The sequence below is a fragment of the Macaca fascicularis genome, chromosome 4 (assembly GCF_037993035.2).
Source record: "Macaca fascicularis isolate 582-1 chromosome 4, T2T-MFA8v1.1".
NCBI classification, from domain to species: Eukaryota; Metazoa; Chordata; class Mammalia; order Primates; family Cercopithecidae; genus Macaca; species Macaca fascicularis.
Window position 1 is genome coordinate 2904689 of NC_088378.1, and position 11478 is coordinate 2916166.

The window sequence follows — 11478 nt, forward strand, 5'->3', positions numbered from 1 at the left end:
GTCCCCTCAACCCTCCTCACCACCATCCCCACTCCCTTCAACCCACCCCACCACCGTCCCCACTCCCCACGACCGTCCCCACTCCCCAGTCCCCTCAACCCTCCTCGCCACCATCCCCACTCCCTTCAACCCACCCCACCACCGTCCCCACTCCCCACGACCGTCCCCACTCCCCAGTCCCCTCAACCCTCCTCGCCACCATCCCCACTCCCTTCAACCCACCCCACCACTGTCCCCACTCCCCACGACCGTCCCCACTCCCCAGTCCCCTCAACCCTCCTCGCCACCATCCCCACTCCCCACGACCGTCCCCACCACCGTCCCCACTCCCCACTCCCCTCAACCCTCCCCACCACCGTCCCCACTCCCCACTCCCCTCAACCCTCCTCACCACCATCCCCACTCCCCGCAACCCTCCCCACCACCGTCCCCACTCCCCACGACCCTCCCCACCACCGTCCCCACTCCCCACGACCCTCCCCACCACCGTCCCCGCTCCCCGCGACCCTCCCCATGCTCTGGCAACCACTCTTCCACTCTCCACTTCCATGAGAACAGCCTTTTAGCTTTTGCACATGTGAGTCAGATCAGGCGGTATTTGTCTTTCTGTGCCTGGCTTATTTCACGTGGTGCGATGTCCTCCTGGTTCATCGTGCTGCCTCAGGTGACAGGATTGGAGTCTTTTTACAGTTAAGTAGTATTCTCTTGTCTACACATACCCACCACGTTTTCTCTGCCCGCTCCTCCAGTGTTGGACATTTGGGTTGACTTCGTGTCCTGGCCTTTGTGAGTGGTGCTGCGGTGAACGGGGGAGTGCAGGTGTCTCTTTGACGTGCTGACTTGAGTGGTGTCCAGGCTGTGGCCTTGTGTGGGAGAGACTGGTCTGCTGTGAAGGAGAAGTGCGTCACTCAGTCCAAATCGCCAGGCTGTACCGAGTGCCTGCCACCTGCTCTCCAGGGTCATGAACCTCCCCTAAAATAAAGTTGTGACACCCCAGGGATTTCAAGGGAACCTTAGGTCCTCCTTGCTCACACACTGCTATGGGTTGAGCGTATGTGTCCCTCCAAAATGTAGATGTTGGAACTTAAGCCCCAAGGTGATGGTATTAGAGGATGGGCCCCCAGAAGGGGATTAGGTCTTGGGGGCTCTGCCCTCATGGATGGGATCCGTGCCCTCGTAGGAGGGCCTGAGGGAGAGGGTTCACCCCCCCACCACCCCTCCACCTGCTGCGACGTCAGAACACAACCACAGGTGCCAGCTCGGAAGCAAAGAGGAGCCCTCACCCCACACTGAACTGGTTGGCACCTTCATCCCGGACTTCTCGGCATCCAGAACTGTGAGAAATCAATTTCTGTTGTTTAAAAATTACCCAGTCTAAGGTATTAGGAGTGGGAATGGATGGAGACATACACACCACTTATTTCACTTCCCTCACACCCCACTCTGTATGACTCCCACCCCTGCACCCCCGAGTCCCGTAGATACACCCAGGCTGGGTTGGGCTTGACCCCCTCGCCCCTGCACCCCCGAGTCCCGTGCATACACCTAGGCTGGGTCAGGGTTGACCCCCTCACCCCTGCACCCCTGAGTCCCGTGCATACACCCAGGCTGGGTCAGGCTTGACCCCCTCACCCCTGCACCCCCAAGTCCTGTAGATACACCCTGGTTGGGTCGAGCTTGACCCCCTCACCGTTCTGGCCCAGAGTCGGAGAAGCAGGGACTCTCAGGCTCCAGCCCTGAGATCAGCCCAGCAGTGGGGCTGCACGGTTGTCACAGGGACTGATGGGGCCTGGCTGACCACCGAGTGGCTGCATCCGAAGGCTGGGACGTCCGCGCTAGAGCACACGTGCCTCCACCTCCTTCAGATCACCGGCCACAGGGCTCCTCTTCTGTGCCAGGCCTGCTGCCCACCCCCACCTCTCCTGCTCTCCTTTCTGCAGGGATTTTACTTGCCTCATCAGGAGGTGAGGAACAGAGGATGTGACCATTCCTGCAGGGACTGCCCCTAGCAGGAGTGAGCACAGCTGCAGGACCTCACACCAAGGCCACAGCTGGCCTCAGGTTAAAAGCAGTCTGTAAATCAATTTGGGTTCCTGCCTAACCCAAATTTCTCCAGGCTTTGCCAGTGTTTAGGAACAAGCAAGGTCATGTGAACAGTCATCATTGGAAATGCACCTGCCCTATCCCCAGCGGCTGCAAAACCCTCCCCTGGGTGCTCCTGGGTCCTGGGATGTGGGAGAGAGCACATGCAGGTCGGTCCTGCAGGTGCAGACATTTCTCCGATCCCTGTGGCCTCAATCCAGCGGCTGCAGTGTCCACCCCTCACTCGGCCCACGTCCCACGTCCCAGAGCCTCATGGGGCCTCATGGGCTTCGTGGGGCTGCAGCTGCACATTGGCCTCTGTCCAGAATGTACAGAAGGAGAGGAGAGTGGCCGGTTGAGGGCTCGGCCCCTGTGACACCCTAGGAGAGGTACCTGAGGCTGTGCTCCATGCTCTCCACAGTTCAGGGCATTTTCTAGGATGGGACTTTGTGTCACCTTCACCCCTCTTTGCTTATCATCCCACCCATGTGTCCAGAGGACAGACGGGGGCTGGATTTCCACCCAGTGCCTACCGGTTCAGGGGCATCTGGTCTGAGACCTCAGTGTGTCACTGAATTCTCCAGACACCTGACACTCAGCGGCCAGCAAGGGTGCCACGGACCAAGGGGCAGTCAGCAGGGGTGCGACACCGGGAGGAGGCCATACCCGCAGGGCCACCAGCTCTGAGTAGCCAGGAGGAACCTGCAGTGGACTCCTTCACGGATGCTGGTGCAGGAAGCAGAGCTGAGAACGGGCCGGTCAGCAAGGGGCAGCTCTGACTGCACAGTGAACACGTGAAAGAGAGAGTCCCCACTGCAGGTTCATCCGCTCTGCCTGAGGATGTGAGCAAGTGCCCCCAGCAATAATGTCCATCGGAGCCCTAGACACACTTTCCCAGTATTCATTACCAGATGAGAGTTACCAACAGAAGCTGTTCTATACAGTTGAGACTTAGTTCTTTTTTTTTTTTTTTTTTTTTTTTTTTAGCCAGCGTCTCACTCTGTCACCCAGCCGATTATTATTGGATAATTACTCTTCCTGCAGAAAATGAATCTGCAGCTTGAGTTCCACAGCCTTCTTCCCCCAGTACCTGCAGGTCTGGTGTCTGAGTCAGAGGAACAGCTTGGCCTGCAGACCCGACCTCCTCTGTGCGTGGGGCTTCAGCTGCGTGTAGGCATCCGCAGGCTCATCCAGGGAGCCTGGGGGACCCTGAGCCTTTGGCTTCCTAGCCAGCTCCGAACAGTGGTGCTGCGGGCAGGCCCAGCGCGCTCTTTCCTGACTCAGCTGCTGGATGGCGTCCTGCAGTCTGCGAGCCGCGCTGGATTGATGACCGTGACAGTGAGCTCCATCTGACCCCACAGCTGCTTCTTTCTCTTTAACTCCTCCTTCTTCAGTGGCCATGCGGTATTTACAAGTCACGTTCAGAGTTTATCACTGAGATCAGTTGCAAATCACAGCGATTATATTTTTAATGTTTTCATTAATTCTTCCAAAGTCCCTTTTCCTGAGTTACTGTCAGTATCAAGGCAGAAAGGGACCCCTTGCTCGCCTGGAATCTCAGACATCAGAGGATGGTTCCGGGAAAACCCTGGAAGCCCAGTAAGTGGAGAAGCACCAAGCAGCCACCAGATGGCAATGTTGAGTCGATGAACAGGACCGGCACAGGGGCCGCCAGACAGGCGACATGCCCGGCAGCCTGATGTGCACCGCATTGCACCTGCGGCCCAGGCAGATGTCCAGTCGCCTCGCATCCCACCAATAGTCTTATCACCAGGCGGCTCCAATGTCTCCGAGGCAGGCAAGGGGTGATTCATACTGTGCAGCTTTCAGCAAACCCTCCCAGCTTGTTCCCAAGCCCTGAGCCCCAGAGTTGAAGTTTGAGAAACAATCGCAAAGCAGGATGAAATGGTGCAGCCCATGGGCTGGACGCTCTGATCTTAACAGGGATCAATCACGCCTGGAAAACACAGACGTGCTGTTTCTCCTCAACAGGAAGCCTGATTCTGGGGAGTGCGTACAGCCCCGAGTGGGGACAGCAGTTCCAGGCGGAAGGTGGTAAGTCGCCCTCTGTGATGCAAAAGCACTGAGGTGAAACCTTAGGATCCCAGTGCAACTTGAGGTGAAGGTCCCTGTTCCCTTCCAGCCTTGAAAGGAGAAATTCCGAGGAAGACACAGGAAACAAGTTTGCATCTTACAGGAAAAGGAGCTGAGCCACCAACGGACAACTCCTGTTAAAGAATCCTGTATCCCTCATGCATCTTTATTGAGTGTCTGCTGTATGCCAGGCAGCTTTGGCGATGGGGTTGCAGTGAGCACAACAGCCCTGGTGCCCACCACTGGGGAAGGTGAGACAGCCAACAGGTAACTGCAGGTGTGGTCAGTTCTAGGAGACAGGATGCAGGGTCAAAGACACTGACTGGGCCCTCCTTTGACAGGTGACCTGAAGTGCAGACTTGGGGACTCAGATCAGGTGGCTGAGAAGGAGGCAGGAAGAAGGTTTTCCACGTGTGGAGAGGGAGAGAGCCAGACAGAGGCCAGTGTGGCCAGAGCTTAGCGGGCAGGGAGGGGAGCAGCAGGAGCCAGGCGGGCAGAGAGGCAGGGCAGACAACTATCCCTTCCTCGGACACAGGAATCTCCTAACTTCTCTCCTCCAAACTCTTCCCCAACACAATCCTGGCCTTAGCCCCCCACTCACCCGAACCTGCTGTTATCAAGGTCACAATGACCTTCTCACTACAGCAGAAAGCTCTCCGTCCACATCTATGTGACCTCTGGCTACCCTCCCACTTGCTGACCATCGGCTCCTCCCCAAAACACACCTGTCTCAGCTGCCCCAGAAGATCCCACACTCCTGGTGCTGACCAGCTTTGGGTCCAGCCTCCTGCTTGCAGAAAGAACCGAGCTTCGCCTCCACCTGGAGACGTAGAGTTCCTCCCCGCTCGGCCCTGACACCTGCACTCGCTGAGCCACTTCCATGAGCCTCCTTTCCATGTAAATGCTTTTGCTGTAAAATGGCAGGGGGAGCATTGAATATGAGCCAGGCACAGTGTGAGATCTCGGTCCTGACCTGGGAGCTTATGATCACAGGAGGCCGACAATCAGCAGAGCAGCTCCCAGGCAGCCTGACAGGCCCAGAGCACAGGTGGGGAAGCAGGGGAGGAAGGTTCACAGAAGGGGATGTTTGGGCTGGGTTTCAAAGGATGTGTAGGAGTTTGTTGCTCACAGGAGGGTAGTGAAGAAAAAGAAGTGGCAGGGACAGACCCAGGGGTGTGAGGCAGTGGGGGTTAGGGAGGGTGCCGTAGGAGCAACTGGGAAGATTGGGTGAAAGGCACATGGGGTCGACCTGGAGATGAGCTTTGGAGCCAGGACAGGTGCTGAGCTGGGCTCTGGCCTCCTGTGAGAGCTGCCTCCTGTGCTCCCTCCAGCCACAAGTCCTCAGCAGATCTCCTTTGAGGAGGGTGGGGATATGGTTAGACAGGGGTACATGTCACCCATGGACAAGGCGTGATGCTGTGTCTATAGAGTGCATGGCACAGCTGCTGGCACCCCATTAGGTGCTGCTCTTCCCATAGGCACAGCCCTGCTAGCTCCCACTGCTGCTCTGCACCTCCCCTGCACCCTGGAGTTCCTCTGACACCACGCTGCTGCTGAGATGAACTCCCCACAGGACAGGACCCCGCGGGAATCACCTTCGCTTCCCTGGAACAGGGGAGCACTGCAGGTGCCGTTCACTGCCTGATGAATGAATGAAGGACGGTAGGAAGCCCTGGGGAGGCTCCAAGGTGCCATGCGAGGCCCAATGTGGGGAAGCTCCCGCCAACCCCCTGCTGCCCCAGCACAGGCAGGACAGGCCCCCACCCGCCTCTCCCACAGCTCAGATGCTGACCTGGGGGTCAAGCCCCTGCCTGCCTCTCCCACAGCTCAGATGCTGACCTGAGGGTTAATTGTTTCGAGTCTTTGAAGTCTTTGAAGTTGAAACACCTGAGCCTGCTGTGGAGCCCAGTTAATCATGACCCTTGTCACTAACTGCTGTGAGCACATGGATGGCCAGATAAGAACTGGGAAGAAATGCCAGGGTCTGGGGACTGCACACACCCCCACCTCACAGGCCTTGGCAGGTGCCAGTGGACGGTTTCCTTCAGGGAAGGCTGATCGCAGCCACGTCTCCAGATGGTCCCAGCCACGGCGGCCCATGGTGTCCACGCTGTCAGGGTTGCCAACCAGTGGGCTTCTCGTGGCCGACCGTTCACGCCCCACACTCAGCCACCAACACGTCCACATTCCCTGAGCCAGGTGCTTTGGGAGAGGTCATCTCCTGGGTCTCTGGCCTTGCAAGGTTCTGGGGCAAACCCTCACATGCGTCCCGTCTGATCTCGTTGGTCAGCCCAGGCACAAGTTCGTGCATGGTGTGAGGGGGCAGCAGCCAGGGAGCTGGGGTGAGACCAGCCAGGGCCTGGCTGCCAAGAGCTGGGGTGAGACCAGCCAGGGCCTGGCTGCCTGTCCTGGCTCTGGAACTTTGGCATCATCGACGCAGGGAGGGAGCAGAGACGGGAGCTAGCACCGGGACTGTGTCAGACACCCAGACACCGTGGGCTGGTTCAGAGGCCTCCATCGAGGAGAGTGGCCAACCCCTGCGCCTCAGAACTCCCAGTTAAAGTCATCAAAGCCTGACGTGGAAGAGGAAAGGAAGAGCCGGTCTCTTCGCACCTGTCTCTGGGGAGAGAAAGGCCCTGCCCGCAGCCTGCTGGTGGTGCCTGGGCAAGCTCCAGAGACCCCTTCTGTCCATCAGAGACAGACAGGGACGCCGCCTCGACAATCAGCTTCCTCGGCCGGAGCTGGGGCCACATGGAAATGAAGCCCAGGAATTTGCTCCTTGGTATTTTCCAGGGTAGCTGTTCCTTCAACTCCCGCGTCAGTTAATAACCACACGTCACAAGTAACCGATGACCGCTGACGGTTGGACGGTAAAGCTGACCTGAGGGGTGGCCGGCCCTCAGCCACGCCTGACGTGTGTGGAGGCCGGCCCTCAGCGACCCCGCCCTGTGGAATCGGTGCCCTTGTGCCACCCCCCTCATTTGGCTTTTTGACAAAGAATGCAACAAAAACGGCCTTGGAGGGGAAGGCCTGAGAGGCCCTGCCCTGCCTCTGGAATGCTCGCTTCAGAGGAGCCCAGGTGCAGAAATCACCAGGCGTGAGGACGTCCAGGCAAAGGAGGAGAAAGTGCTGGTCAGACCCCACAGAGGCAGGGGCCCAGCTGAGGCCTCAGACACTCCAACCGAGGCCTCCCCTTAGGCCTCCAGCCAGGTCAAGTGTCCAGCGACCCCGGCCCTGGCCCCGGCTGCCATCTGACCACCTGACAGCAACCACATGAAGGACCTCGAGCAAAAACTGGCCCGTTGTGGCCAGACCAGCCACACAAACGCTGGAAATTAATGAACTGTGTTTAAGCCGCGGCACTTGGTGGCGGTTCGTGTGCAGTACAAGAAAACTGGAACAATGATGGGTTCACTTTTCTAAAATAAGAGGCGTGTGGCAGTCAGACCACGATTCCCACCGAGAGGCAAAGTCTGTGCCCCACAGCCCGCCCTCCTTGTGGACAGGCTTTAGCAGCTGGCCGGTGCCCTCAGAGGAGGTGAGGCCGCCTGACTTCCTAGGCCCAGGCGGGCCCGGAGAGGCCAAGTCGCTTCCACCTAGTTTCCTGCAGATGTGGGAAGTCTGACTGCCTGGGGCGCCAAGCAGGAGAGGGCTCAGCTGGGCAGGCTTGGAGCACGCCGCCCGCCGGCCGCCAGCACGGACCACCGGCACCTGCGCTCAGCAGCCGTGCTCCAACCCTGCTTCGCCTCCCCTTTGTTCCAGCTGCTGCTCATCAATACACACTGTCCTCCAGTGTTTGTGAGAAGCAAGGATTATAAATGGGGCATGGACTGAGTGGCAAACACCGGCTTCCCTAGGCCTGGCATCTGCCGCAGGCAAAGGTTGTTCCAGCAGCCTCCGTGCTCACGTTGCACCTGGAAAACCACCCATCTGCTATTCCTGCGTTTTCTTTTTAGAGCAAGTGGGGCCAGGGAGGGGGCCTAAATTCCCCCGGACTCAGCCCCCCATGCCCCTCCCACTGCAGAGAGTTCCCTCCTTTTACCCCACCCTGGGGGTGAAGTGTCTCTGAATCCCGAGCCGGGGATGCGTCTGGGCTGCTGCTTAGAGAAACATCCTCTGTCCAGCAGACGGGCTCAGCCGGGCGGCGCTTGGAGGCCAGAGGCAGCGTCACTGCTGGGGATGGTGGTTCTGAGACTTCGGCTCTTGCAGGTGTCCTCATGGGAGCTTACACTCCTCGAGAACCTCCTGTTCCCGCCACACCCTCGGTTTCATCTGGTGCTTCTGGCTGGTCTCCCAGTCACCCTCCGCCTTCTTCCAGGCTCTCAGACACCAGGCAGCTGTCTCTGGGAAGAAGGAATCAAAAGAACCCCCCAGCACCGCCAAGGCCGGGATCCCCAGGCTCCACAGGAGCCTGCACCGAAGGCGTGTGCCCAGGGCCCCTCTAGCCATCCCTGGGGACCCTTCCCTTTTGTCACCATGCAAAGCGCCCTCTCCCGCTGTGAGGCCCCGGGCATGGCCACTGCACATCAGCTGTACGACGTGGCCTTGCTGACATGTCCAATCCTCTGAGGGCCTCCCTGTGTTTTCAGGGACTAAGGTTTTATGACAAATGAAAATCCCGTTGTGTCAAAACGCCCAGGAGGCACCCCGGGAAGAAGCAGTGCTGACAGGAGGCCGACGGGTTGACCGCAGCTGTGCAGCCACCACTGCAGCTTTTAATCCACCTTCTGCAGGAGCCATTTCATGGATGAGGATATTATCGAGGGAGGTCACTTCTCACGCCTAGAAGGAGCAGAGGTGAGACTCCAGCCCGGGGCCAAGCAGCCGCGAGGAGGTCCAAGCTCCCCTGCCGTCAGGGCAGTGGGGAACATGGCCTGAGAGTCTGTGGCGGTCCTGTGCCTGCACACCGCATGGCTGTCTTTGCTGGAGGCCTGGCCATGCCGTATTGACCCTGATGAGGGTGGTGCACAGGGTGCTATGTCCCTGTCTCCACCCACTCGTGTGGCCCAGAGCCAGCGTTGGCATTTGTTGAAGGCACTTTTTAATCTCCACCCAGGCCCACACTTGCGCTCCAGAGGAGCAAGCCAGCCCTCTGGAGGGATGGGCAGCTGCCTGTGCACCTTGGCAGGAGGTGTTTTTAAACTTGTGATTTAAATTGTAGCTTTGCTGGAGGCACTAACATCAAACAAGCACTTGGAGACGCCCTTCCTTGTGAGTTCTGAGACCCTGCAAACTAGCACCCGGCTTACATCAGCTGGGGAGTCCCTAGACCTTCCTCCACCTAAAATGGGAGCAAACAGGGGAGTAGATGAGGCCCCACCAAAGAGGAGGCCCCTTTAAGAAGTGTCATCACTCGCTGCCTACCCCTCATCCCTCAGAGTGCTCTCCCAGGCCAGAACATTCCAGAACATGCCATTGACCACCTAGCTCCTTCACTTACGCCCTCTAAGAGCTAGCTGCTGTAGGAGCGGGTCCTCTTAGCTCACCCTGAAAGTCCTCAGACCTCCATTGGCACTCACATCTGAAGCAAGGCAGTTAGCAAAACCACGCGGGGCATCTCCCTGGAGCCTCCTGGGGGTGAGCGGTGCAGGCCTCCTGCATCTGTGCAGAGCTACCTGCACAAGGTGGGCCAGGGGGCTTAGAGCCAATGACTTCCTGAACAGAGCAACACACCAGTCTCCAGGTGAGACAGGTCACTCCCAATGCAGCTCCTCAGAAGCCATGCGAGCAGCCAGGGTTGCTGCAGGCGGATTCAGGACGTCAGGGCGTTTTCTGCCTGGATAACAGGCCATTGTGTGCACATCACACTCTGCTCATTCGTTCCCGTCGGACGCTGGGGTTGCTCCCACCTTTCGGCTGCTGTGAATGGTGCTGCTATGAACACGGGGTGCAAGCATCTGTCTGCACCTCCTTTTTCCACTGTTTGGGGTGCACACCTAGGAGGGGAATGACTGGGTCATACGGTGACTCTATACTTAATTCTGAGGTGTTGCCAAGCTGTTTGACAGCAGCAGCTCCATTTTCTGCTCCCATCAACAATGTGTGAGGTCACCAACTTCTCCACATCCTCCCCAACTCTCGCTGTTTTCCATGTTTTTGATAAAAGCCATTCTGTGCTGAGTGAAACAAGACAGACACAAAAGAGCAAACGCTGTAGTTCCACTCACATAGGCGCCTGGAAGAGTCAGATTCCTAGAGACGGAAAATAGAACAGGAGTTCCCAGGGCTGCGGGAGGGGCAAGAGTCATGATCCGTGGGGATGGAGCTTCTATTTAGGGTGATGAAAATGTCCTGGAAAGAGACAGCGGTGAGGGCCACACCACACTGTGAATGTACTTAATGCCGCTGAGTCACACACTTAAAATGGTTAAAATGGCAAAGCGATGTACATTTTACCATGATAGTAGAAAGTTAAAAGAAAAGTCACGCCAAGAATTCTCCACTGTCCATTTCCCTTCCTTTCCTCCTGAGTCAAGCCCACTACGCGTCGTGAGTTCAGGGCTGACTCCTTCCTGGGGGGGGCTCCCAGGGCCAGGATTGAGCTGCAGACAAAAAGTCGAGACGGCTCTGCAGCCCTGGCTTGGCTCTGCCACCCACCTCCAGGTTCCAGAAAGCACGAGGACTGCTGGGCCCAGGGATTTCAGTGAGCCGTCTGGTCACGGTGGCTGGCAGGTGCACTTTGATGCCCTCCGACCTGGGACTTCGCATCTTTCTCGAGTTTTTCTCAGCCAAGCCTCCTGTGCCCTGTGGGTGCCTCTGGAATCTTCCAGCTGGTCCCGCCTTTGCTTTCAATGAACCGTGAAGGCGTGGCCACGCTCACCCCAGGGGGCTGGATAGGAAACTCCTGTCTCAGAAAAAAACATGGCGTTAGGAGGTCCTGAGAGGCAAACGCTGTCTGGCTCTGACCTCCCCCTACCTCGCACCTGCCCCGGCGCTCATGATTCTATGAATGTGTTCGGTGCGTCACCACTTCCGCCAGAGAACTCTGGGAATCTGGGGTGTTCCCAAAAGAGCCTCTTTCCCTTTTCAAGGCTTTCTGGGTGTGAAAACTAGAGACAATGGGACCGGCAAGTCGGGACCCATGTCATCTCTCTGCTGGGGAGCCGCAGCCCCTGCTCAGGGAGGAGAAAGGGGAAGCATGACAGGTGGGATGGGAGTGCTGGGCACTGAGAGCTGTCAGGGCCTGGGACAGTGACTCCTTCCGTCCAAATGACCTGAACCTCTTGTTCACTTTCTTTCCCTCACGAATTAATGAACTCCCCTTCTATAAAGTAGGAATCCCAGTCATAGTCTCCTCTGAAT

The 11478-nt window shown here is 57.8% G+C and overlaps 1 long non-coding RNA gene across 1 annotated transcript; it reads right to left on the reverse strand.

The window, feature by feature from the left end:
* Nucleotides 1-765: 765 nt before the first annotated feature.
* Nucleotides 766-3687, reverse strand: LOC141410204 (uncharacterized). Its single transcript, XR_012434376.1, has 2 exons — nt 3173-3687; nt 766-886 (listed from the first exon to the last, which is right to left on the reverse strand). It is a non-coding gene; the product is annotated as an uncharacterized lncRNA (long non-coding RNA).
* Nucleotides 3688-11478: the final 7791 nt, after the last annotated feature.